The sequence below is a fragment of the Dreissena polymorpha genome, chromosome 5, assembly GCF_020536995.1.
Source record: "Dreissena polymorpha isolate Duluth1 chromosome 5, UMN_Dpol_1.0, whole genome shotgun sequence".
Classification (NCBI taxonomy): Eukaryota; Metazoa; Mollusca; class Bivalvia; order Myida; family Dreissenidae; genus Dreissena; species Dreissena polymorpha.
Window position 1 is genome coordinate 85,896,727 of NC_068359.1, and position 24,201 is coordinate 85,920,927.

Genomic DNA, 24,201 nt, shown 5'->3' on the forward strand with positions numbered 1-24,201 from the left:
TGTGAGATGTCAGTAAAAATTTTAACAAGGGACCATATTCGTTATTCTTATTCTGTTTTAATTGTATTTGTGTAAATTTCCAAAGCGTGCTTCATACTATTTACAAGTTCATACTTTGAAGATATACGTTTTTTTCGCCGACAATGAAATATATATTATTCAAACTCTATGCATACTATGTTTAAATCGTTCATGTTTGGATTAATAATTCCAAGGACTAGATTCTGACATGTAATATGAAAAGGTATACTTGCTCTACTTTTACAAAACATATCAGCAACAACTTTAATAATTTCTTGGGTAAATTGATATGACCACAGCAAGTGTATTATATTTTCAACTTCAATGTTACAAAATGTACAAAGATTATTTGCAAAAATTTTCATTTTGAACATATGGGGTTTTGCCCCCAATATTCTGTGGATTATTCTGCATTGGAGCCATCTTACCTATATTTCATTAGCTAGATTCATTACGAGCGGATGTACTTTTTCATGTCAATATTAAAAATTTCAGAGTTCCATTTCGTATTACCAGCTTGAATCTTATTGTTCTGAATGAATATTTTATAAATATGTTTCTCTTCCTTTGGGCTTGTTATTATTTTTTATGCAAGTTTGAAGTATATGTCCTTGAGCTTTTTGTTACAATTTGACAGGTCTTCACATTTTTCAATATATTTTTTATTATGTTTCTTAATCCTCGGTAGATAAGGAAATTCACATTTGTTCCAACCTGTGTATTCAAAGATTCTTAGGAATCAAAACAGTTTCTTTCTACCATAATATCTCTCACAAACCGAATACGTACGTCTTTCATATAGGTATTTAATATAGATATAGCTATTGTTATTGCAAAATTATGTTTATCATCCCAATTTATTATTGGCAGCTTTTCAATATACAATATATAGTTTTTCAAAACATCGAGCACAAATTTATTTTTCAAGTGTAAACATATTTCTTCTGCATACATTTTACCAGTTTTGAATATTATTTTAAAATCTATTAACGAATTATCCAATGAAAAGCAATATCCTTTGCCTCACATTATTCTCTTAATACATGTAAGGTTAATGTTTTTTTCAAACGAACCTATCTCAACCTTATTTAACTCACCTCGTCATACTCCTTAAAATTTATTTTTTTTATTTTTCTTGAACCTGCCCAAAAAAAAACTCATAAAGGTGATGTTCTGTTGTTTTTATGGTTTCTTATCTTGGTGTTTGCAGTAATACAAATAAATATGTAAATAACGGTAGAAACGATGATTTGACCATGGTTATCTTTCCAGAGGGTTAATATTTCTGTGATTCCAATGAGTTATGATCTTTTAACACTTTCGATTTTGTTATCGAAATTCGTCATTACCATGTTGCCTAAATTAATATCAATCACTATCCCAAGAACTTTTAAGGTAGTAGCTCTCCGCGTATTTAGTTGTTATGGATCTAGTACTATATTTCATAAAGCCTATCCAAATTAAATTCTTTTATTTTATAGTTAAAGTTTTAAGTCCAGAGTATCTTGAAAATTTATGAAGCATGTCTAATGTAAAATAATGTAAAACTATGTCATGTATTGTTATACCTTTTATTTCCTGCTGTCTCTTATTGTAATGGCAAGAATTTCTTCACAAATATTTAACATTAAGCGCCGATTGGGTCTCCTTGACGGCATCCCCTGTCTATACAGAAAGTATTTTACAAGAATCAATTTATTTGTGTGGAGGCCATAGTATTATGCAAGAACATAGATATCCATTTTTGAAGCATTGGTCCGAAGTTAAAACAATTAAAGCCATACAACTTATTTGGCATAGTTAATTAAAGTATAAATAAGAAACATATTTTATCTATGCCAATTAGAATAAAATCTGGTGGTTACAATGTAGAAATCCGTCTTTTTTTGCGCTTTAAAACTTAAAAATCATCGCGTTTGTCAAAATGGACGTATACGTCTAGAAATCCTACTTTCGGTTTTAAAGGCGGTACCGTTTGAAAAATAAGGAATAACTTCCTAACTAGGTCATATATTCAATTTTATCTTTGCAAATAAGACTATATCTGATGGTTACAAGGTAGAAATTTGTCTTTGTTGTGCTTTAATCTTACACATAATCGCGTTTGTCGAAATGGACGTATACGTATAGAAATCCTGCTTTCGGTTTTAAAAGCGGTACCGTTTGAAAAATAATTAATTGCTCGCTAAGCTACAGATTTAATAACACTTTCGCACACTTTCAAATTTTATCTATATGCGTCGATAAATATGTATTTCATTTCAAGGTCAGAGGCTTTAATTGTTGTTTTTATAAATTGGAATGAGAGAGTATCGGACGCTTTTTCGAAATCGATTGCCAGTTCTTATCCAAGTAAATAATTATTCACAGCATATTTCAATATATTAAAAAAAAATCTATTGTTCCAACCCATGAATTTCAATATATTAAAAAAAAATCTATTGTTCCAACCCATGAATCGACTTTAATGCAACCTGTTTGATCTTTGGGGATAAAAATTTCAATTACTGTCTTTAATCTTTTTTGCAATGGCACCTGATGCTAAATTGTAAACAACATTTAATAATGTTAACGGTCGCAAGTTTTTTAGATTACATTGTTTTGGATACTTCTTTAATATGAAGCAACCCTTCTATTGAGTCAGATTGGTATATAAATATTACCTAAATCAGTTTTTATATCGTACCTAATTCGTTTTTTATTTCTATTTTATAATGTTTTATAGAACGAAACAGCTTTTAAAATATCGTTTCGCTCTGTCAACTTTAAACCGTTTTCTTATTTAATAAAAGGTTTCGACTTCAAGTGGTAGGGATATTTTTTTTCAATTGATTTCTGTACAAATAAATAATGGTTATCAATAACAGAAACAAACACTATTAAATGACCGATATATCAACAGAAAATTGTCAAATAAACCTAGTAAATGAAAACTCGTCAAACCCTTAACACAAAAAACTACTCTACTACTTACAGCCTCTGGTGCTTAAACTATGACAACATTTAATATTAGTACGGGCTTTATTGTATTCGCACGTCAATCTTGTGTTGTATTTAATACCGCAGACACTTTAACTCAAGAAACCCAGAAGATAATGATGTGTCATTATTAGCGACTTTTACAACAGAACATGAAGAATGAACATGGTACAAACGTAGGGACGGTAATAAACATCGCATTAGAACGGTAATCGATACATAGATAATTAAGAAGTGCTCACGTTTTGCAAGCACATTCTTCAACCAATAAAAATGGTTTATTTTCATTATCGTAAAAGTAATCGACATCCTTCATTGTGCTTATTAATGTCGTTTTAAGCATTATATATAAACACCTTAAAATTTAGCTGCACAAAAAGCTGAAACAAAGTATTACAGCATCATATACAGGTCAACATGTTCACACACTCTGCAACATTTAAAATTTAAATAATACACAATTTAATATAAATATTTATTTTTGATATACATTCTAACAGGACACGCGCAAAATTCAATATCCCTATCCAATGGAAACCCTATAATATTTTGCAATAACTATGTAAGTATTATACATATCCAAAGTCGATACATATACCCTTAGTGTTAATTCACATTTTTTATTTATGAAAGTCATGAACCGGAATACTTTGCCAACCAATGCAGCATCTCTCAGGTCTGATTGATATTTAGCATAATAATTATCAACATCACACCATGAACAAAAATATAACATTGTTCACACATGGCTGAAAAAACCTGGTTCACAGTAATGTACACAAAATATAAATTTTATGGGACATTTGGTTTCGGTATGAAATATAGTTTAGGTTTGAGCGATGCATTACATTTATGGCACATAGGTCTTAATCAACTTTTACCCACAAGAGGCTTGTTTTCAGAACACTTTGTAAATTACTTCTATATGATGTTACACACAACTACAACACCTGGTAAAACGGGTAAAATAATGCAATTCTTGGTTAAAGATGATACAAATCGAATGTATACACAACTCCATTTAATATGTAGCAATGCCTGCAATTAAAGATACGTATACAAGAATAGAAAGACGCTACTTCGGACAGGTTTGTACGTAAGGACATACGGACTGACGGACACATTTACGGTCAAACAGACAGACGAACATACAGGAAGACATGCATATGTTCATAGTGAGTCCAATTTACATCATTTACTCTAAACGGATGAGGTGTAATTAAAAATAAGTGTCATTAATATTTCAGTATACATGTCAAACAAATGAGTGATATAACATCAATACCATACGTATTACGAGACTTTTAAAGTTTCATTTTTAAATCGCAGAAATATGTTTACAATTATCTTTTCAATGAAAAATAACCTCTACTAGAACCGTTGCAATTATACGTATATCGTCATTTCAGTTATAAATTTATATGAAGATAATAAGTAATTACTAAGCGGCAATTATTACAAACTACTATTTTTATCGACAGTGTTAAGTTATACTGATATCATATTTATTACATACACATGTAGAAAAACACTAAATGAAATTTGAAGACGCTTACGGAATTTCGAGAAATTATTGTTAATATATCGGTCCAAAAGCAAAAAAGAAATAGAAAAGCAATTTTGTCTTTTATTTTTTTATATATGTAACACGGACAAGTTCGTGATTCCAAATCAGGTTTCGTTTACTGAAATCAACATCGAAACTAGTTACGTAGTTTAATTAAAGAGACGCCAAGCCTCTATTAATGTCAATATTTGATGACTTAGCCCTTGCCCGCATTTAAAACATTCCGTTAAGTAAGTCCATTGTGTTGCAACAGTATACAGTGTACACAAAATCGTAATTTCTATCGACCTCATACGTTTGAATACATTCCATATGTCATGTCTGTATAACGAATTGTGTGTTGCTTATAAATAGGACGTCATTCACTATTGCTAAACAACAGAAGTTCGCGACCATTGCGATAACAAAAAGCATGTATATTAATGTATCTTTACTATTATCCAGGTAAAACTTAACACGTGCTAAAAGATATAACGATTTAATAACAATAATCACAAGCTAATTGCACTGAGTGTTCGTTCGTTAACAGTCGGAGGGCTCCGGGCGTCTCCTCTATACGCATGCGCAACGCGCTTCCGATGGGTCAGACGCAACTCTCCAGGTCAGCCACAACACTCCCCCCGTTTTTATTGTTGGAACCGCTCCCCGGACCAGGTACCACCGCCCGAAACAATATTCTGCCATTTGTCTGGTTGTGGTTTGTTGTGCCAATCCTGGATTGCCAAACTGGCGTATATTGGGGACCATCCATTTCCGAGGTAGATCTACAGGGCAACCTGCCCTGTGGAGATCGCATCAGACAGGTTGACTGCGTTTCTCGTGGTGACCTTCAGGATGTGCTGCGTTGTCACCCCCTGAGGTTCCGCCAACATCGCAGTCACATCCCCATCTTCCGTTGGCGCCGGAAATCGATGATAGGGCCTAGTGAAGTAAGGAGCGTGAATGAATTCACTCCTGTTGTAACAAAAGTGGGTGTTGGGAAAAACTTCCAGCCAACACCCGACACGACTGAGTGAACGGCTCGCCCCCCCGGATCCCACGGATATGAATCAGGCTGACTAGCCGATTCCATTCGATTGAAAACATGAGCTAACTGGCCGCTTGGATCGGCCAACTGTCTATCGTAAACTGTTGGCTCATGGACCTTTTCAAATTTAACCCCCACGCTGTCACACCCAGATACACGACAGGTGTGGTTTCTTGTACACCTATCCACCTGGCGCTGGCTCTCCAAGCTCTTCTGGATCTGGGACAAACTGTCCCTTCTTTTGGTCGTGCGACTCCGTAAAGGACTTGTATCCTCGGACTGGTCGCCCTCGACCCCGTCTCTTCTGGTGGTCGTGCGACTCCGAACAGGACTTGTATCCTCGGACTGATCGCCCTCGACCCCTACCAAAGGTAGACATCCAACCGCCCAGGACTCGGTATGACCTCCTGCCTTCTTGTCCGAGAAGTGACACTCTTGGACCCTAACAGTAGCTTCTACCTTGTCACCGCTGGAAGAACTGACATCCATCGGGCAAACTGCCGTCGATGACTTTTTGTGACCCTTTCTCGGAATTGACGTTCCTAACAGGATATCCGGATCCGGACCTATGTCCACTGTTCGTCTGAACATGATAACTTTTGCTACCACCGGTTTATCTCTGAATGTTGTATTCAAAGGTATACTTTCGCCATTGATTAATAGGCAGTCCGAGTGCAGATCAATCAATGCCTTGAAGTGCCGCAGCAGGTCATGTCCCAGCAACATCTCATCACTGATTGGCGCTACACATACCCCTTCCCTGGAAGACTGCTTTCCAAGCTGTACGTGTAATGGCTGTGTCACAAATCATTTGAGAACCGAATTCTTATCAGCAAGCTGCATGTTGATTTCCCTGACCTTGCCTGGTTTCCGCTCTAACTGGTCATAGACTGCTGAAGACAGTATAGATATATCCGCTCAAGAGTCTACCCGAGCCCTAACCTGATGGTCTCCTACCAACATATTCACATACGAAGACCCTGCCGTCACAACCATGACTGCTATGGTCTCCACTCCACTTGCTGACACGGATTTGCCCCCTTCCTTTTCAGCCGCCAATCCAGATGAAGCATCCTGCTGCACTTCAACCGGCGCTAACAAATGGCCTCTTGCTACATCGGGCTGCGGTGCCTGGCCTTCGCCACCGGCCCTTTGGAGTTTAAAGTCTTCTGTGGACTCTTTTCAGCCACTTGACCTTCAGACGTTGATTTAAGGGATTCCTGGTACAACTTACAATTCTTTTTTATATGGCCCCTGTCATTACAATGAAAACATCTGAAAGTCCTCTGTGGGAACGTCATATCCTCGTTATTTCTTGCACTGTTTGATTCTAAACTAGCTTCAAACTTACAAGTCAGCTGCTCGATCGCCTTTTCCAGTTTTTCTAATCTCACATCACCCGGGGACTGAACCGCATTGACCGCTATTTCTTGATCAAATTGCTTAGCCTTCTTGCCATCCACCACAAGAGTGACATACTGATGGTGTCGTACCAGATCAACAGCATGCTGAATAGATCGTGGTCGTTCAAAACAGGCGTGTTTCCCTGCTTCACTGTCAATACAACCTTGACAGAACTTTGAAACTGCCTCCCTTTGACCAAACTGATCTGGAAGGTCCCTAAAATCAGGTATTGCCAGAGTTAACACTCTATCCGCCCAATCTTCTAACGATTCCCCCGGTTGCTGTGTAACCTGCTGGAACTTAGCTCTACTTGTCTCAGGTAGTTCCTTTGAACCAATGCGCCTTTCCATCTTTCGCATAATGTCACGGAAAGAAAAACTTTCTCCCATATGCGTCTCGATGGTGAAGTAATCGAGAGCCTTCCCCTCGAGGCACCAGTTCAGGTAATCACGGCATTCATGATCAGACCATTTGTAGACTTTCCGATAGCTGTTGAACTTTTGCTTGAATGACAGCCAACTGGTTCGTCCATCATATCGTAGGTTCTTTGGCTGCCTCCTTGGATCACCGTGGACTCTAGAGTGATATTCATTCTCTGATAAACTATCAGATTCTGAACTGGAACTGTAATAGAACCTTGATTGTGATGACCTTGCCCTGTGACGACCTTGTACATGACGATGCCGCCTCCTTGAAACACCCTGTCTTGACCCTGATCTTGAACTGGAGTCGCTGGAGTGATTCCTGTGCTTTGTGCCTGAATAAAAAATGAATATATTTTTAGCTCGGCTGTTTTCGGAGAAAACCCGAGGTATTGTCATAGCCAGCTCGTAAACCTTCACCGACCCAACAACCAATGCAAACATATTAAACAAACAATTTGAATCAGTCTTCTCTCGCCCACAGCCACTGAGTCTCTCTCAGTCCTGTAAACAGATACTCACCCCACAAAACCACCCAAAGATGCAAAATGTCACTATCACCGAGGATGGAATACGGAAACTCCTTAAAGGTTTAAACCCCAGCAAAGCCTCAGGACCCGACCAGATCTCCCCAAGGTTACTAAAGGAGCTTCACCATGAAATAGCCCCTGTCCTGACCCATATCTACCAAATTTCTTTGAAATCAGGTATTGTCCCGAATGACTGGAAGCACGCAGTCATTGCTCCAGTGTTCAAGAAAGGCCCTAACTGCAACCCCAGTAACTATAGACCCATCTCACTAACCTGTATTGCCTCTAAGCTTATGGAGCATATACTTGTCTCCAATATCATGTCTTTTTATGACGAACATAATATTTTAAGTCAATTTCAACACGGGCTTAGATCAAAACATAGCTGTGAAACCCAGCTCATTAGTTTTTCTCAGGAAGTCTATGACAACCTAGAACAAGGTCAACAAACTGATATTATAGTCATGGACTTCAGCAAAGCCTTTGACAAAGTCGACCATCACAAACTCCTCATGAAACTTCATAGACTAGGGATACACCCCGAGACCATTTGTTGGATAAGGTCATTCCTATACGGTCGCACCCAGCAGGTTGCCGTCGAGGGCCATAACTCTGACAACCTTCCAGTCCTATCTAGCGTCCCCCAAGGCTCGGTCCTCGGACCTTGCCTGTTTCTCTCATACATTAATGACCTCCCTGACAGTGTTAAGAGCTAGGTTAGGCTTTTCGCAGATGATGCTATTGTTTATTTAGCAGTTAAATCTACCCAAGATTCACAAACCCTCCAAAAAAATCTCTTAAATCTTGAAAACTGGGAATCCGATTGGTCAATAGAATTCAACCCCGACAAATGTGAAATCCTTAGAATCAGCCGCAAAAAAACATCCTTTCTTTTTTCCCTACAAACTCCATGGTATAGAACTAAAAGCCACAGAGACTGCAAAATACCTTGGTGTCACCATAAGTAAAGACCTGTCTTGGACCAATCACATAAACAACATAACATCAAAGGCCAGTAATTCACTCAGATTCATTTAAAAAATTATATCAAAACTTCAAATAAAAATGTTAAAGAGACTGCCTACAAAACGTATGTTAGGCCCCAGTTAGCATACTGTTCAACTGTTTGGCATCCTTGGCAAAAATATCTCATTTACAAAATTGAACAAGTCCAAAGATCAGCTGCCAGGTATGTTTGTAATGACTACAACTATACCAGCAGTGTTACCCAAATGCTAAATGATCTCAAATGGCAAACCCTAGAACAGCGTCGTAACATCAGTAATGTCACATTATTATGCAAAATCCAAAATAATCTTGTGTGGGTTGACCATCACCACCTGACACCCACTAGAAACCTGAACTACCTGGTGTCGTACTCAAGGACACAGTATCACTCGAATTCATTTTTCCCACGTACTATTCGTCTGTGGAATGGCCTGCCTGTGTCCTTACAAGCTAGTCCCAGTTTAGACATCTTTACTGGGCAGCTGCATCCTTTCCACCAGTTCTAATCTATTGTGTTGTTTAACTTTTTATCTTAGTCTTGTAGCTTCTTTTATCTTTTTACCTGTACCTAGTAAATTGCACTTAACATATCTTTAACAGCTATTTTCTGACAACGCTGCTTCTGATAATCGTTCAACAATTGTATAGCAGTACCATGTAGATGTAGATGTAGAGATGTTGTGTCGTCAGCCAGCTGCTCGTCGTTGTCGTGTTGTCCGCCGACGTCGTGCTAAAACTTTTACATTTTGCTCTACAATCAAAGTGCTTCCACCTACAACTTTGAAACTTCATATGTGGATTCACCTTGATGAGTTCTACACGCCACACCCATTTTTCGGTCACTAAGTCAAAGGTCAATGTCCCTGAGACCTCTAAAAAAAAAATATGACAAACTTTCGAAGCCTAGCGTGGCACCCGTAACGCGGTGCTCTTGTTTCATCATGTGATAGTAAAATTATTTATGAACAGGATTTTTGTATTTGTTCACAGGATGTTTAAACAACTAGTAGTTAATCAAGAAATGAATTCTGATTATGAATATGTCAAGTCATTGGTGTTGAATTAGTTCATATCTAGTGTAACATCATCCTAAAGTCCTAAAGTCCTAAAGGCAGATTTTCACATGATGAGTTGCATGATATTTTCTGCGTTTCATTTGTAAAAATTTTTTTTTCAGCTATGCTGTTTATAGATGCAGGTGTCAGTTAGCAGCAATAGATTATTCAAAACACTTGAATCGTCCTGTTTTGTTGGACAAAGAAGGAAATTAGAGGTATTTATATTATTGTTTTCGCCCTGTATGTTGGTTTGTTTGTTTGTGTGTTTGTTTGCGTCAAACTTTAACATTTTGTCATAACTTTTGCAATATTGAAGATAGTAACTTCATATTTGGCATGCATGTGTATCTCATAGAGCTGCACATTTTGAGTGTTGAAAGGTCAAGGTTAAGATAATCCTTCAATGTCAAAGGTAAAAAAAAGAGAAGTAATAAGCTTTAAAGAGTTCATCTGAACCTACCAAATGATACAATAAAATAAAATAAATCAAAGTGGCGCAGTAGGGGAGATAGTGTTTCTGACAAACACATTTCCTGTTTTTATTAAATTTTGAATTGTAAGGATCAATTTACAGATTTACGTATACTTATTGAAAGTTTTTATTATTAACAATTAAATTGAATTTACAAACATGATGTATTTAAGCTCAAATTCGACACATTCATGTGATATGAATAATAAGTATACAGTTTGCAAACAATGCTCCTGTCATAAAAGAACTACTGTAGCATAGTATGCACTGAATCAGTAAATTTATATTATGGCATATATATTGTCTATAGATCTTTATTCTTTTGTTTTGTTTTCGCAATTGTCATTTCATTTTTTCAAACATCATGTCAGTTATAAAACAATCTTTCAGGAGAAAAAAAGTGTACTCAAAAGCTGCTTGTAATTGGAGCACAAGGCCTGTGAAAAAAACACATAACCGGTTTGATCACTGAAGTTATCAATGAATTCACCATAGGCAAGAAAAGAATAAGTGGCAAATGTGAACAGCTGCCTGAAGACTCCAAAAAAATTTGGTCAACTATAGCCCCTGTCACCCCTCCACCTACATCAATACTTAGAGATCAGCATGTCTCTAGATTGAGAAAAGCGAAAAAATGAATTGTTGCCCAAGACGTGTTTGATATTCATTTGAAGTTGACGTAGAAGTTATCTTTGTTAGATAACTATTAAGTTTCACATCTTTAGTGTTAATATAATTTGAAAGTGTTTTGAAAATGTACAATCTTACATTATGTTATAAATAATGAATGCTCTTGGTTGTACAATGCAATTACATTTTTTAGGAAGTTTTAATATTGAAGTTAGCATAAAATATTTTTTTATGTTATATTTTGTGCGATTTTTATCAATACATTTTTATGCTCCCCCAACATTTATTTTGGGGGGAGCATATAGTCGCCGCTTCGTCTGTCCGTCCGTGTGTCCGTCTGTGCACAATTTTTGTCCAGGCTATTTCTCAGAAAGTAATGACCGATGACCGGAATTCAATGAAACTTTATGGGAAGCTTCACTACCAACAGGAGATGTGCATATTATCAGCCGGTTCTCTTCAGATGATTTTTCACAGAGTTATGGCCCTTTGAAATTTTCCATTGTACATATAGTGCAATTCTTGTCCGGGCTATTTCTCAGTAACTAATGACTGGAATTCAATGAAACTTTATGGGAAGCTTCACTACCAAGAGGAGATGTGCATGTTATCAGCCGGTTCTCGTCGGATGATTTTTCACAGAGTTATGGCCCTTTTAAATTTTCCATTGTACATATAGTGCAATGCTTGTCCGAGCTATTTCTCAGCAACTTATTACAGTAATTCAATGAAACTTGATGGGAAGCTTCACTACCAACAGGAGATGTGCATATTATCAGCCGGTTCTGGTCGGATGATTTTTCACAGAGTTATGGCCCTTTGAAATGTTCTATAAACTGTACATTTAGTTCAATTCTTGTCCGGGCTATTTCTCCCAAACTACTGACCGGAATTCACTGAAACTTTAATCCATCCATCGTATAATTTTGTCCAAAGTTATTCCCCTGAAGACGTTTCCTTTTATCTGAATATATAGTGCAATATTGTGACAAAAACAAATTTGGGTTTCTTGTTACACATGTTAAGAACCCAATTTTTCTTACAAAATGTTTAGTTTTTTGTTTGATTATCGATATGTGTTTTTCATTGTCTTTTTAATTACCTGTATTTAATAAAGCATTGTAGTCAATGTCTCTAAGCCTCTTATAATTGACCTCAAGAGTAGTTTCCTCTTTAATTATCGATACTATGAATGTGATAGTGTATCCAGATATGCCTCAGTTTTCTATTTACACATCAACATTTAATACTTTTTAATGACCATACTCATTTGAAATGCAAATCACCTAAATAATTAAATGTCAGCATCATACACTCGAACCAACTTCAATGAGTTCTCAACTCTTGTCATATTTCTATGTGCATGTATTGCGTTCGATCCATTTTCTGGCACCAGATGAATATAATACAAAATTTGTAAAAAAACAAGGGCTGTTTGTAAAACATGCATGCCCCCCATATGGGCTGTCCCTTGTAATGGCAGCCATTGTGTAAATACGTATTTTGTCACTGTGACCTTGACCTTTGACCTAGTGACCTCAAAAACAATAGGGGTCATCTGCAAGTCATGATCAATCTACCCATGAAGTTTCATGATCCTAGGCGTATGCGTTCTTGAGTTATCATCCGAAAACCATTTTACTATTTCGGGTCAACGTGACCTTGACATTTGACCTAATGACCTCAAAATCAATAGGGTCATCTGCGAGTCATGATCAATCTACCTATGAAGTTTCATGATCCTAGGCGTATGCGTTCTTGAGTTATCATCCAGAAACCATTTTACTATTTCGGGTCACCGTGACCTTGAACTTTGACCTAGTGACCTCAAAATAGATAGGGGTCATCTGCGAGTCATGATCTATCTAACGACGGAGTTTCATGATCCTAGGCGTATGCGTTCTTGAGTTATCATCCGGAAACCATTTTACTATCTCGGGTTGACGTGACCTTGACCTTCGACCTAGTGATCTCAAAATCAATAGGTGTCATCTGCTAGTCATGATCAATCTACCTATGAAGTTTCATGATCCTAGGCGTATGCGTTCTTGAGTTATTATCCAGAAACCATTTTCCTATTTCGGGTCACCGTGACCTTGACCTTTGACCTAGTGACCTCAAAATCAATAGGGGTCATCTGCGAGTCATGATCAATCTACCTATGAAGTTTCATGATCCTAGGCCCAAGCGTTCTTGAGTTATCATCCGGAAACCACCTGGTGGACCGACCGACAGACCGACCGACATGTGCAAAGCAATATACCCCCTCTTCTTCGAAGGGGGGCATAAAAATCAAACTTATTGCATGGATCAAGTTCATATCACACTGAATAAAATACCTCAACTGTATATCAATTTAATAGATAGGAAAAACTTGGCTGAGCTAAAATGTAGACGGTCTGCACAGGTTACTACATAAAGAAAGCACACAATATACAAAACATGGTTGAACAATAATAAGATACTATTTTTTTTACATTTCAACAGCAACTTGTTGCTTTTTTATTTATTTCGAAATGTTTATTCATGCATTAGCATATGTCATGTTTGAAATGTATTTTAAGAAACCTAATCTAACAAAATATCAAGTGTGAAACAAAATGACTCAAAATAAAAATAAACAAGGGCTGTTTGTAAAACATGCATGCCCCCCATATGGGCTGTCAGTTGTAGTGGCAGCCATTGTGTGAATACGTTTTTTGTCACTGTGACCTTGACCTTTGACCTAGTGACCTGAAAATCAATAGGGGTCATCTGCGAGTCGTGATCAATGAACCTATGAAGTTTCATGATCCTAGGCGTAAGCTTTCTTGAGATATCATCCGGAAACTATTTTACTGTGTCATGTCACCTTGACCTTTGACCTAGTGACCTGAAAATCAATAGGGGTCATCTGCGAGTCATGATCAATGTACCTATGAAGTTTCATGATCCTAGGCTTAAGCGTTCTTGAGTTATCATCTGGAAACCATTTTTCTGTGCGAGTCACCGTAACCTTGACCTTTGACCTAGTGACCTAAAAATCAATAGGGGTCATCTGCCAGTCATGATCAATGTACCTATGAAGTTTCATGATCCCAGGCGTAAGCGTTCTTGAGTTAAAATCCGGAAACCATTCGGTGGACGGACCGACCGACCGACATGAGCGAACAACATACCTCCTCTTCTTTGAAGGGGGGCATACCGGTAATAAAATAATCAACATGCAAACTTAAAATTGAATAAAAGCAAAAGATATAAAGAATAAAAATAAAAACAGGTAATACGCTATTGACTGTTTTTTATGAACGGTCTTTTCAAGCAAACGTTACCATTTTTGAACTCATCCAAAATATCCTTGAGACCAATCTTTTGACAAATTTCATTTAGATTGGGCAATAAATGTGGCCTGTACGGCTGTAGATTGTTAGCAAGGCAAATGTAGACGCCGCACGACAGACAAAAGGCGATCACAAAAGCTCACCATGAGCACATTGTTTTCAGGTGAGCTAAAAAGAGTAAAAATCAAACTATTAAGTTCAAACAAGAAAATAAAATAAGTATACAAGAAATGAATTTTGATATTCAATTAGTTTATTTTCATAGTATTCTTAAGAAATATGTCATTGCTTCTTTTATTTCTTTCATCTTACAATCCAGAGTTCTCGTGGCATTTCATTCAAATGACACCAAAGTAAGCATACAATTGTAAAAACTGCTGTGCAAGTAATAATAATAAACTAGCACATTTCACACAAATTGGTATTTCAAAACAAAATGCATAGAACTGAAAAATCCAAATTATTAAGCATAACTCAAATTATTTGCATAAATATAAATGGTTCAAAAAAGGAGCCAGAACAAAAAATAATCAAAACTAAGAAAAGTTCTATGTCTGATAAATGAAAAAGAATAGCAACAGGGGCTGTTTGTAAAACATGCATGCCCCCCATATGGGCTGTCAGTTGTAGTGGCAGCCATTGTGTGAATACGTGTTTTGTCACTGTGACCTTGACCTTTGACACAGTGACCTGAAAATTAATAGGGGTCATCTGTCAGTCATGATCAATGTACCTATGAAGTTTTCTGATCCTAGGCCTAATTATTCTTGAGTTATCATCAGGAAACCATTTTACTATTTCAAGTCACTGTGACCTTGACCTAGTGACCTGAAAATCAAAAGGGGTCATCTGCCAGTCATTATCAATGTAGCTATGAAGTTTCATGATCAAAAGGCGTTAGCATTCTAGAGTTATCAGCTGGAAACCATTTTATTGTTTTGAGTCACTGTGACCTTGACCGTGTGACCGGAAAATCTAAAGAGGTCATCTGCCAGTCGTGATCAATGTACCTATGAAGTTTCAAGATCCTAGGCGTTAGCATTCTTGAGTTATCATCCGGAAACCGCTTTACTGTTTCGAGTCACTGACCTTTGACCTAGTGACCTGAAAATCAATAGGGGTTATTTGCCAGTCATGATCAATGTACCTATGAAGTTTCATGATCCTAGGCCTTAGCGTTCTTAAGTTATCATCCCGAAACCATCTGGTGGACGGACCGACATGTGCAAAACTATATATCCCCTCTTCTTCGAAAGGGGGGGGGGGCATAAATATGCAAAATTATTAGAACATTGTGCCTTCACCTGGTACGAAGCCTGTATACTGGCCTTAAGGACTAGGAAACTTCTCCCTTATTAATTTAACACAACATGCTGGGACAGTTATTCTGTCTCCAGCAGTCAGTTACTCATGCATTAAGATGGTAAATTGTCTGTATGCAGCATGTCTGAAAGATTTATTGACATCTTCTAGTGTCTCTGCATAAAAGGAAAACACATCTTGTTGATACTGCTGCTGACTGTAGAGGGTCATCCTATCCAGCACCGATACAGTCATCTCCTACAAAGAAATTATTGCAGATTTTACTATAAATTTCTTGCAAATGTAACTCCAATCAGCAGTCAGTGAGACAGCACACTAGATTATATGAGCCTTGTTCTGAGAAAACTGGACATAATGCATGTGCGTAAAGTGTCGTCCCAGATTAGCCTGTGCAGTCCACACAGGCTCATCAGGGGCAACACCTTCCGCTTTTATGACATTTTTCGTTAAAATGTCTCTTCTTAGCAAAAATCCCATTTAAGCGGAAAGTGTCGTCCCTGATTAGCCTGTACAGACTGCACAGGCTAAGCTGGGACGACACTTTACGCACATGCATTATGCCCAGTTTCCTAAGAACTCGACTCATATAAAGGGGTGGAAAGGTGTTGATGGTATCAATGCAATGGATCAATGGAATACAAAATATTGAAATGGTATGCAAACTTAACAATTTTTAAGCAAAAAAAGAGTTATCCTTTCTTTAATCATGTAAAAACATAAATTGTATTGAATAAAATAGCAAGATGACAAACAACTACACAATGTCTTAGAACTTAGCATCTTTGTTGGCATTAGCTGAAATTCATTTTAATAAGCCAATAATGATTCAGTAAATGATTTTCCCACATGACAAAATTGCCTTTATAGCAGGATTAATTTTTAAGATGGGATATTTAACAAGTTTGCATGGTAGAACATTATTGAGCTATTTCTTAGTCCTTGTTATAACACAATATGACGCTGCAAAACTTAAGATATTCAGTTACAGAAACTCATAATACATGAATCTTACTCACATGTCTGTGACTTGAGCATAATTCTGGGACCATCCCACAGCAAACTCGATCTTCCACTCTCTCGTATTGTGGGCATCTGTGACAAAATAACCACTCCGGACTGGACACGAGGGTCTTGGTTCTTTTTCTCTTTCCTTTTTGATAAAATTCTAGCAATATCTATTATGAAACTCGGTTGGTTCTCACAAACCTCTTTCAAAAATTGTTTCCTTTCGGTGTCTTAAGACTTTCAATTATTTCCTGAAATTACACAGTTAAACTCAATACCAAATTCAAGAATCAGTATCACACAAAAGTAATCAATTAACCCTAAACATTAACTGATCTTGAGAGATTGGATATTAATAACTAGTGCATAACTGTCACAGAAATTCAATTATAAAATCCTCGGGGTAAAAATATGACCACATGAAATAAACTTATGATTATTTCAGAATTTACCCTCAATTAAGTATTGACTTGATATTAAGATTAAAAAAACAGCACTAAATGATATTTAAGCAAATTCTAGTGAGTCGGTGCAAAAAAGGTTTGTTTTTGACAATGTTTAAATAAAAACGTACATTTCCACAGAAAATTTGAGGGAAGTGAACACAACAATAACTTGCAGTTTTTTTTGTGAAAAAATAAGTCTCCCTCGCAAAGTTCTTCATGAGCAAAATGGCCAGTTTTCTATTAGAGTCTCAAACAAACTAGGTGTAAGGAGCAGAATTTATGGTGAACAAATAACTATTTGGCATTTAACATTATTGGAAATGAGTCTAGTGATACTGAAATTATACTTGATACAGTGTAACCTTTCCAAAGTGGCCCTTACTTGAGGGCAAGAACGGGGGAGACATAATGATCAAATGATTGTTTAATTATGTATTGTTATTATTCCAATCTACATGCATGCTTATTAATCTGTTATAAGCTTTAAACTAGAATTCTTCTGTCTATATTTTCAACAAACACGAAAAACAAACCTTAGATTTTCGTTCTTGTTCTTTTCTATATTCAAGAATTCTTTCTTGTTCTTCATGGTCATAACAGCGCCTTTTCACTTTCTTACTTCCTCTTTTCCTTCCCTTTCGTTTGGTTCTTAAATCATCCTAAAAAAGATTTAATATGACATGTTTGAATAAAATACATGATTTAATTTCAATTAGCATGTCCAAACATATACAAAGATGTAAGGAATGCATTTCAGGTATGTTGTTGTTTCACATTTATCTTACGAGTAACTTCATAATGATATCATAATGTACTGCATAGAATGTTTTCTCATATAATACTGTAAATGAATGAACGGACAAACGAAAGAGCGAAAACAATGAAAGATGCATTTTAAACAGCACTGACACTTATGATAATGCATGAACTGACTTTTTAGGATTCAAAACAGCCAAACCAATCTATTGATTATTCGAGAAGAAACATTTTCAGTACTATGCATATATGTTTCTCTAAAACACAGAGAGTTAACAGTAAAATTATGATTTTATAAATAATTGTAATTCAAATAATTTAAGTTACCTCTCTCTCACTGAGTGGTTCTCCTTCAGACTCATCAGAACTTGAAGGAACAAAAGCCAGTACAGGTTCCTAAATATAAATAATGCACAACATCTATGAGAGTTACATATTGCAATGCAACAAATATAAATAGCCAAGTAATAAGATATAAATAAATAACACCTTATCAGAAAAAGATGTAGAAGTTTGGACTTCCAACTTTATCAGCTAGTGAAAGTTTGTTACAAATTTGTCTTTCCAAGAAAACCTTATAAAGACATGAAGTATAATAATTAAATTAGTGCAAATATTCTGCTGTGATCATTTATAAAAGTGTTATGTTGAAATAAACAAAAATCTAATCTAAGCACCCACATGTTTTAGTTCCAGGTGAATCACTTAAAAGATGAGGTTAAATGTTAGAATGATAAGTATAAAACATAACTTACTAACTGCACTTATAATCAAATAAAAGCAAGTCTTACATCGTCAGACGTGCTATGGTGTTCCAGTGTCCCCTTAGCTATTGTTGCTAATGTATCAACTTTCTGGATCTTTCTGGAAGGACGTTTTCCTTAACTCTTCTGTAGACTTGAATCCTGAGTAAAACAAATAAAACATCATGCATTTGATAAAAACCAAGTAATGCATAAAATCTAACAAATAATAGCAAAAAGAGTAACCCTAAAATGACAAAATCAAGATGTCAATGTCATGACCTAATCACATGAGTTATAGTGCATTTCTTGATTTACTACATTTTATTTGCAACCACAGCCTACATCCACAGATTTCGGACCTAAATATTGTGAAGAAAAGCAAAAAGTCCTACTAATCTAAGCCAAGGTCACTGTTCAACTCTCAGGCCTTTACAATAATAGTTCTAACTTGTAAATCATAATGGGTTATAGTCAAACCTGCATTTATCAACACAGAGCGGACAAGGGTGATATTATTATTTCTTCTTAGTTCCGCTGGTCACAAATAGATATACATAATTCACTATACCCCTCCGGTTGACCAGGTGGGAGAATTGATCGAATAACTGGCACATAATTAAAATGTGTACACACACCAGCATTAAAATAAACTTACTGAATCTGTGTCCTGAGAAGACAACAATATTCTCTTAGATGGCTGTCTCATGCGTTTACTTCTTCTCATCTCTCCCTCTGTTTTGGCCTAAATAAAAAAACATAAAAAAATAAAAAAATACACTGACTTATTTGTGCGTTAGGATCTGGGTACGAATTTACTGTGGAAGAATCCACTGGCTTCTATTAGCAAAATTTAAAAGTTAATGAAAAACGTACATTGCAAAATAAACTACACAAAATTCAAAAGTCAAAACGAGAAAATCATAAAATCAAAATACGTTAAATTGATTCTCATTTTCATGCATTGGAGTCGTCTAATTTGTAAACCAGCGACATTGAGCGTCGAATTGCAAGGTAAAGACCAACAATCCGCTAACATTCAACGGCAGATAAACTCATCTTGTTGAATTAAATAAAATAAGATCGGAATCTTAATATATTATATTTTATTAAATCAAAAAAACATATTTTCTTACTGGTTCGCTCATTGTAGATTTCGAAGCCTCCGCCGTTTTGTTTGTTTGTGTCTGAATCACGTGACACGAAGCGCGAAATACAAATAGAAAGGGATTTCCCAAGGTAGACGCAAAAGTCGTAATACAATTTGGCTGTTGCTCTTTAGTTTTGTAGTTTTTAGCAAAAGGTTGAGTTGGATATGGTTCAAATTAACGAATGTTATTAATTAATATCAAAATAATAGCCTGCTAAATTCAGGAAAATAATCCATTGGAAAGTCCCTTTAAAGTAGGGATGGCAACGAATACCGATATTGGTATTCGGATATTCGGTCATCCTTCCGAACGAATATTCGGATATTCGGTCAACATCTGTTAGAAAAAAATCAACTATGTTTACCGTACCATTACTCCATGAATTCTACTTTCGTTTTTACCGGAAGTTCCCCGGAAGTGACTAAATATTGACACAGCATTGCCGTCGCTAATTGTTAAAATTGAATGACGAAAACTGTTTTTAAACTTTTAATATTGTAAATCAACAATAGAACGAGAAACATAATATTTACATGACGACAAAACAATTACATAACAAAACAGTTAGATCTATAAATAATTTAAGCTGAACTTAAACATAGTATTTACATAGCGAACACGTGCTTTAATATTGTACATCAACAATAGAACGAGAAACATAATATTTACATGACGACAAAATAATTACATGACAAAATAGTTAGATCTATAAATAATTTGAACTGAACTTAAACGTATTATTTACATAGCGAACACATGCAAACAAAACACCGTTGCCACATTTAAAAGTCACTCGGATCGGCGTCACTGGGCACATGAACATTTTTCTTATTTAAAAACTCGATTGCGTCGACCAGATCACTGGCGAGTCTATTTCTTAGTTTATTGATGAGCAATCCAGTGGTTGAGAATATGCGCTCAGATGGCATAGAAGTTGCAGGTACATATAGAACACTCCTAGCAACATACGCGACTTTCGGAAATTCGCTCTCGTGACGTTTCCACCAGTCAAGAGGTTTAGCGTTTGGCTCCATTTTCACAAGCAGATATCTCTGAAGTTCGTCAGAATTCTCTTGCTCGGTTAGAGGTTGAGTAAATTATTTTCTAAAAGCTTTTTTGATTGGACAACGTGATTATAACCATACGATCTTTTTTGTTTTTCACACCAAGTCGGCACTTCCTTTACTTATTTAATCTTTTATCATGTTAAATGTAATTCGAGTTATTAGATCAAGACGGGTCGGTGTTTTAATTGCCATACGGTCTTATTTGTTTTTTTCACCAAGTCGGCTTTTCCTTTACTCATTTAATCTTTGATAATTTAAATGTAATTCGAGTCATTGGATCAAGTGCAGGTCGGTGTTTTGATTGCCGATGCGATTAGAACCTATCATAATTTTGACACAAAGTGACTGTCTTTGTTAGGCAATTAGCGGGATATATGACCGGTATACTGTCATCACCATGGCGACGAATTATCCGGACTAAACATTATGACACGAGGAACGACTTTTTGTACAATGTTTGAAGCAAATTTCACGAATACAAAGTCTTTGAAATTACCTGATTTTTTTTATTTTTTTCTTCCGAATATTCGATTCGGAAAATAGTATCCGAATATTCGGTCCGGGACCGAATATTCGGATATTCGGATATTCGTTGACATCCCTACTTTAAAGGATCAAGAAATGTCCATACCTAAGTTTGCATAGGAAATATACAGGGCAATAAATCTACCACATATTACCTTTATGACGTTTTGAGTGAATTCTTCCTTATAGTTTTCAAGAAGTGCCTCGAACTAAAATGACAACCCGATTCCACTATGCAACATTTACAACAGTTGTGCGACTGCTATAACAAGTACTAGTAGTTAGTTTTATATTCATCTTACTTGTGACCCAGCTCGTGAGCGGCTATATGGATGGAGACTGCGTTGTAGGTCTCCTCGATCTCAGACACGGCCCAGGAACTGTGGCATATTGAGTTCAGATAACCCATACCTGCAAAGAGGATGCGTCAAAGGGGGTTTGGTAACTCTTTCAGTGCTGGAACCGAATTCTGAAGACTTTGGCGTGGCGTCTCATCAGGATCCAAACTGTTTGCTATTCTGATATTATTCTTTTTAAAGAAATCGAAGAAAATGCTAATTTGTAAAAGTTAGCAGACGACATTTTAGAAGACGACAAATTTACCAGCACGCAAAGGGTTTACATTCATCCTAATACCGGTAACTCAACGTCTGTTTTCGACCTTTAACGTTTACTTTGTATTCCAGTCGAGAAAAGTGTTTTGCCTTAAGATAACAGTTGCTAACACAATGCCATTAGGTCCTATGTCAATAAATCATCAATGAGGAGTTTTGACCAATGAAGTTCATATAGCCCTCATGTGGAAACAAGTAGTACGTAGTACATAAGATACGTGAATCTTGTGGGTTCCCAAGTTTTTTAAGTACCACCGTGTCTGAGGCTGCATGGCGCTAAGATCGGGAGTGTGGCCAAGCAAATTTACCGAAGGAAGTCATTAGAATCGGGAAAATGTGGACGACAAATTGTAAAACTAAGATGCAAGATACAGCTTTTTTTATAGATATATTAACCAAATGGCAACGGAAGAAAGGCCTGGCAACGGATCGCCTAATTGAAAAGTTTGTGTAGCAATCGCTGTAACCTGCATGCCGCTTTCAATACTGCATCGAATAATGCGACATAAGGACGGCAGATGAAGTTCATAAAGCTATTATAAGACAATGATTTTTGAAGATGTAGTCAACGCGGTCCGTAGTCGTTAACAGGTTTTTCTTAAGTAAGGGTCACTTAACAATCAGGTCAGCTTTACTTATGCTTCTAACGATCATTGGCGTAATGTTCAGAATGGATGGGGGCATATAGATTTGTAATTGCTCGTCCAGCCGTCTGTTCACTGTTTGTGTCGCGTCTAACTCAAATATTACTGTTGCTAGTGGAATGAAAACATGAAATATGATGAATGAGAATAAGAGCTTGTTAACATGTGTAATTTGGTTAATGTCGACATTAGTATCATATGGATACCCGAATAGTTTGAATTAAAAAACTATAACGTATTGCTAAATACATGTATAACGTATGCAATTGTGTATTTTATTGCAATCTTTATGACGATAAAAATTCCTCCCGGTTTCATGATTGACAGCACGCTGGTATTTATGCATAGAAAGATATAATTTTGTACAAAAACTAAACAGCGAAACATACAAATTGGGTTGTTAGATGTCGGTGTAGAAATGTCAAACCTGAAAGAAAAAGTACAACAACTATTTATATATTTTAAAAGGTAATTCACTCAAGATATTTTCATATAATAGAGATATAGTATGCAAGCGTACATACATAGGAATATAGACTGTGGTTAACGCAGTTCGACATACAAACAATATCATTCAAGTAATGTTCACAATAGGAATATTGTCGTAATTTAAATTTGAATTGTTCAAATATTTGACAAAATATCAGGATTTCTTTTCGATCATGATTAGGGCTTTTGACACGACAATCCAACTCGTATAACACAGATAAGTCCGATTGTTTGACTCGGTGATACGGTCAGCTACTCTATCGCGAATACATTCTCTCTGTTAAGAATCGAAAGGATTGTGGTTGAGATGTCTCTAACCATTGAAACAAATTTATTTTCGAACTCATTTTACTTTATGGACTTGCCGAATGAGCATACATTGCATTAATACAGGAGAAATGGCACTCTTAGCTATGAAAATGAACACAAAAAAACAGTAGCGGTTTGTTTTTCCAGTGGTACCGTATTTGATTTTGCTTTCAAAGATCCCATCATTATTTCATATCCCTTATTTTCGTGCATTTATAGTTATGTAAGACTATTCAAAATGTCATATATTTGTTCGTTAATAATTAAATGACACCTTTCAACAATATAAAAATATGTCAACGAGTCGTTTTAAGATCGTAACACAGCATACTGTCGCGCTGCACCGAAGATCGCCTACGATCGCCACGACGCGGACATACGATTAGACACGATTCGTTTCGATGAAATACCATATTATGAAACGTTTGCAATATTTTAAGTTTAAATCGATATAAGAATTGTGTTGTCTTCGTAAACATGCACATTCTCTCTGGCGTACTAACTATTGGCCGACGTAGAACAACAATACTATAACAAAACCAATAAATCATTTTTTCGATGAGGTCATTTTCTAACCGTAAGGTGACGTTTATAAATACTTATGTATTTTTTTCGTTTTAACAACATACATCGCTAGTACCTAAATATGAGAATTTAATTCAAATTTGATGTAATCTAAATTGCTTTTTGA

At 36.2% G+C, this 24,201-nt stretch overlaps 1 long non-coding RNA gene across 1 annotated transcript; it reads right to left on the bottom strand.

Moving 5' to 3' along the window:
* Positions 1-16,771: 16,771 nt before the first annotated feature.
* LOC127881141 (uncharacterized) lies at positions 16,772-18,870 on the bottom strand. Its single transcript, XR_008049925.1, has 4 exons — positions 18,760-18,870; positions 18,296-18,364; positions 17,746-17,871; positions 16,772-17,017 (listed from the first exon to the last, which is right to left on the bottom strand). It is a non-coding gene; the product is annotated as an uncharacterized LOC127881141 (long non-coding RNA).
* Between the last annotated feature and the right edge of the window lie 5,331 nt (positions 18,871-24,201).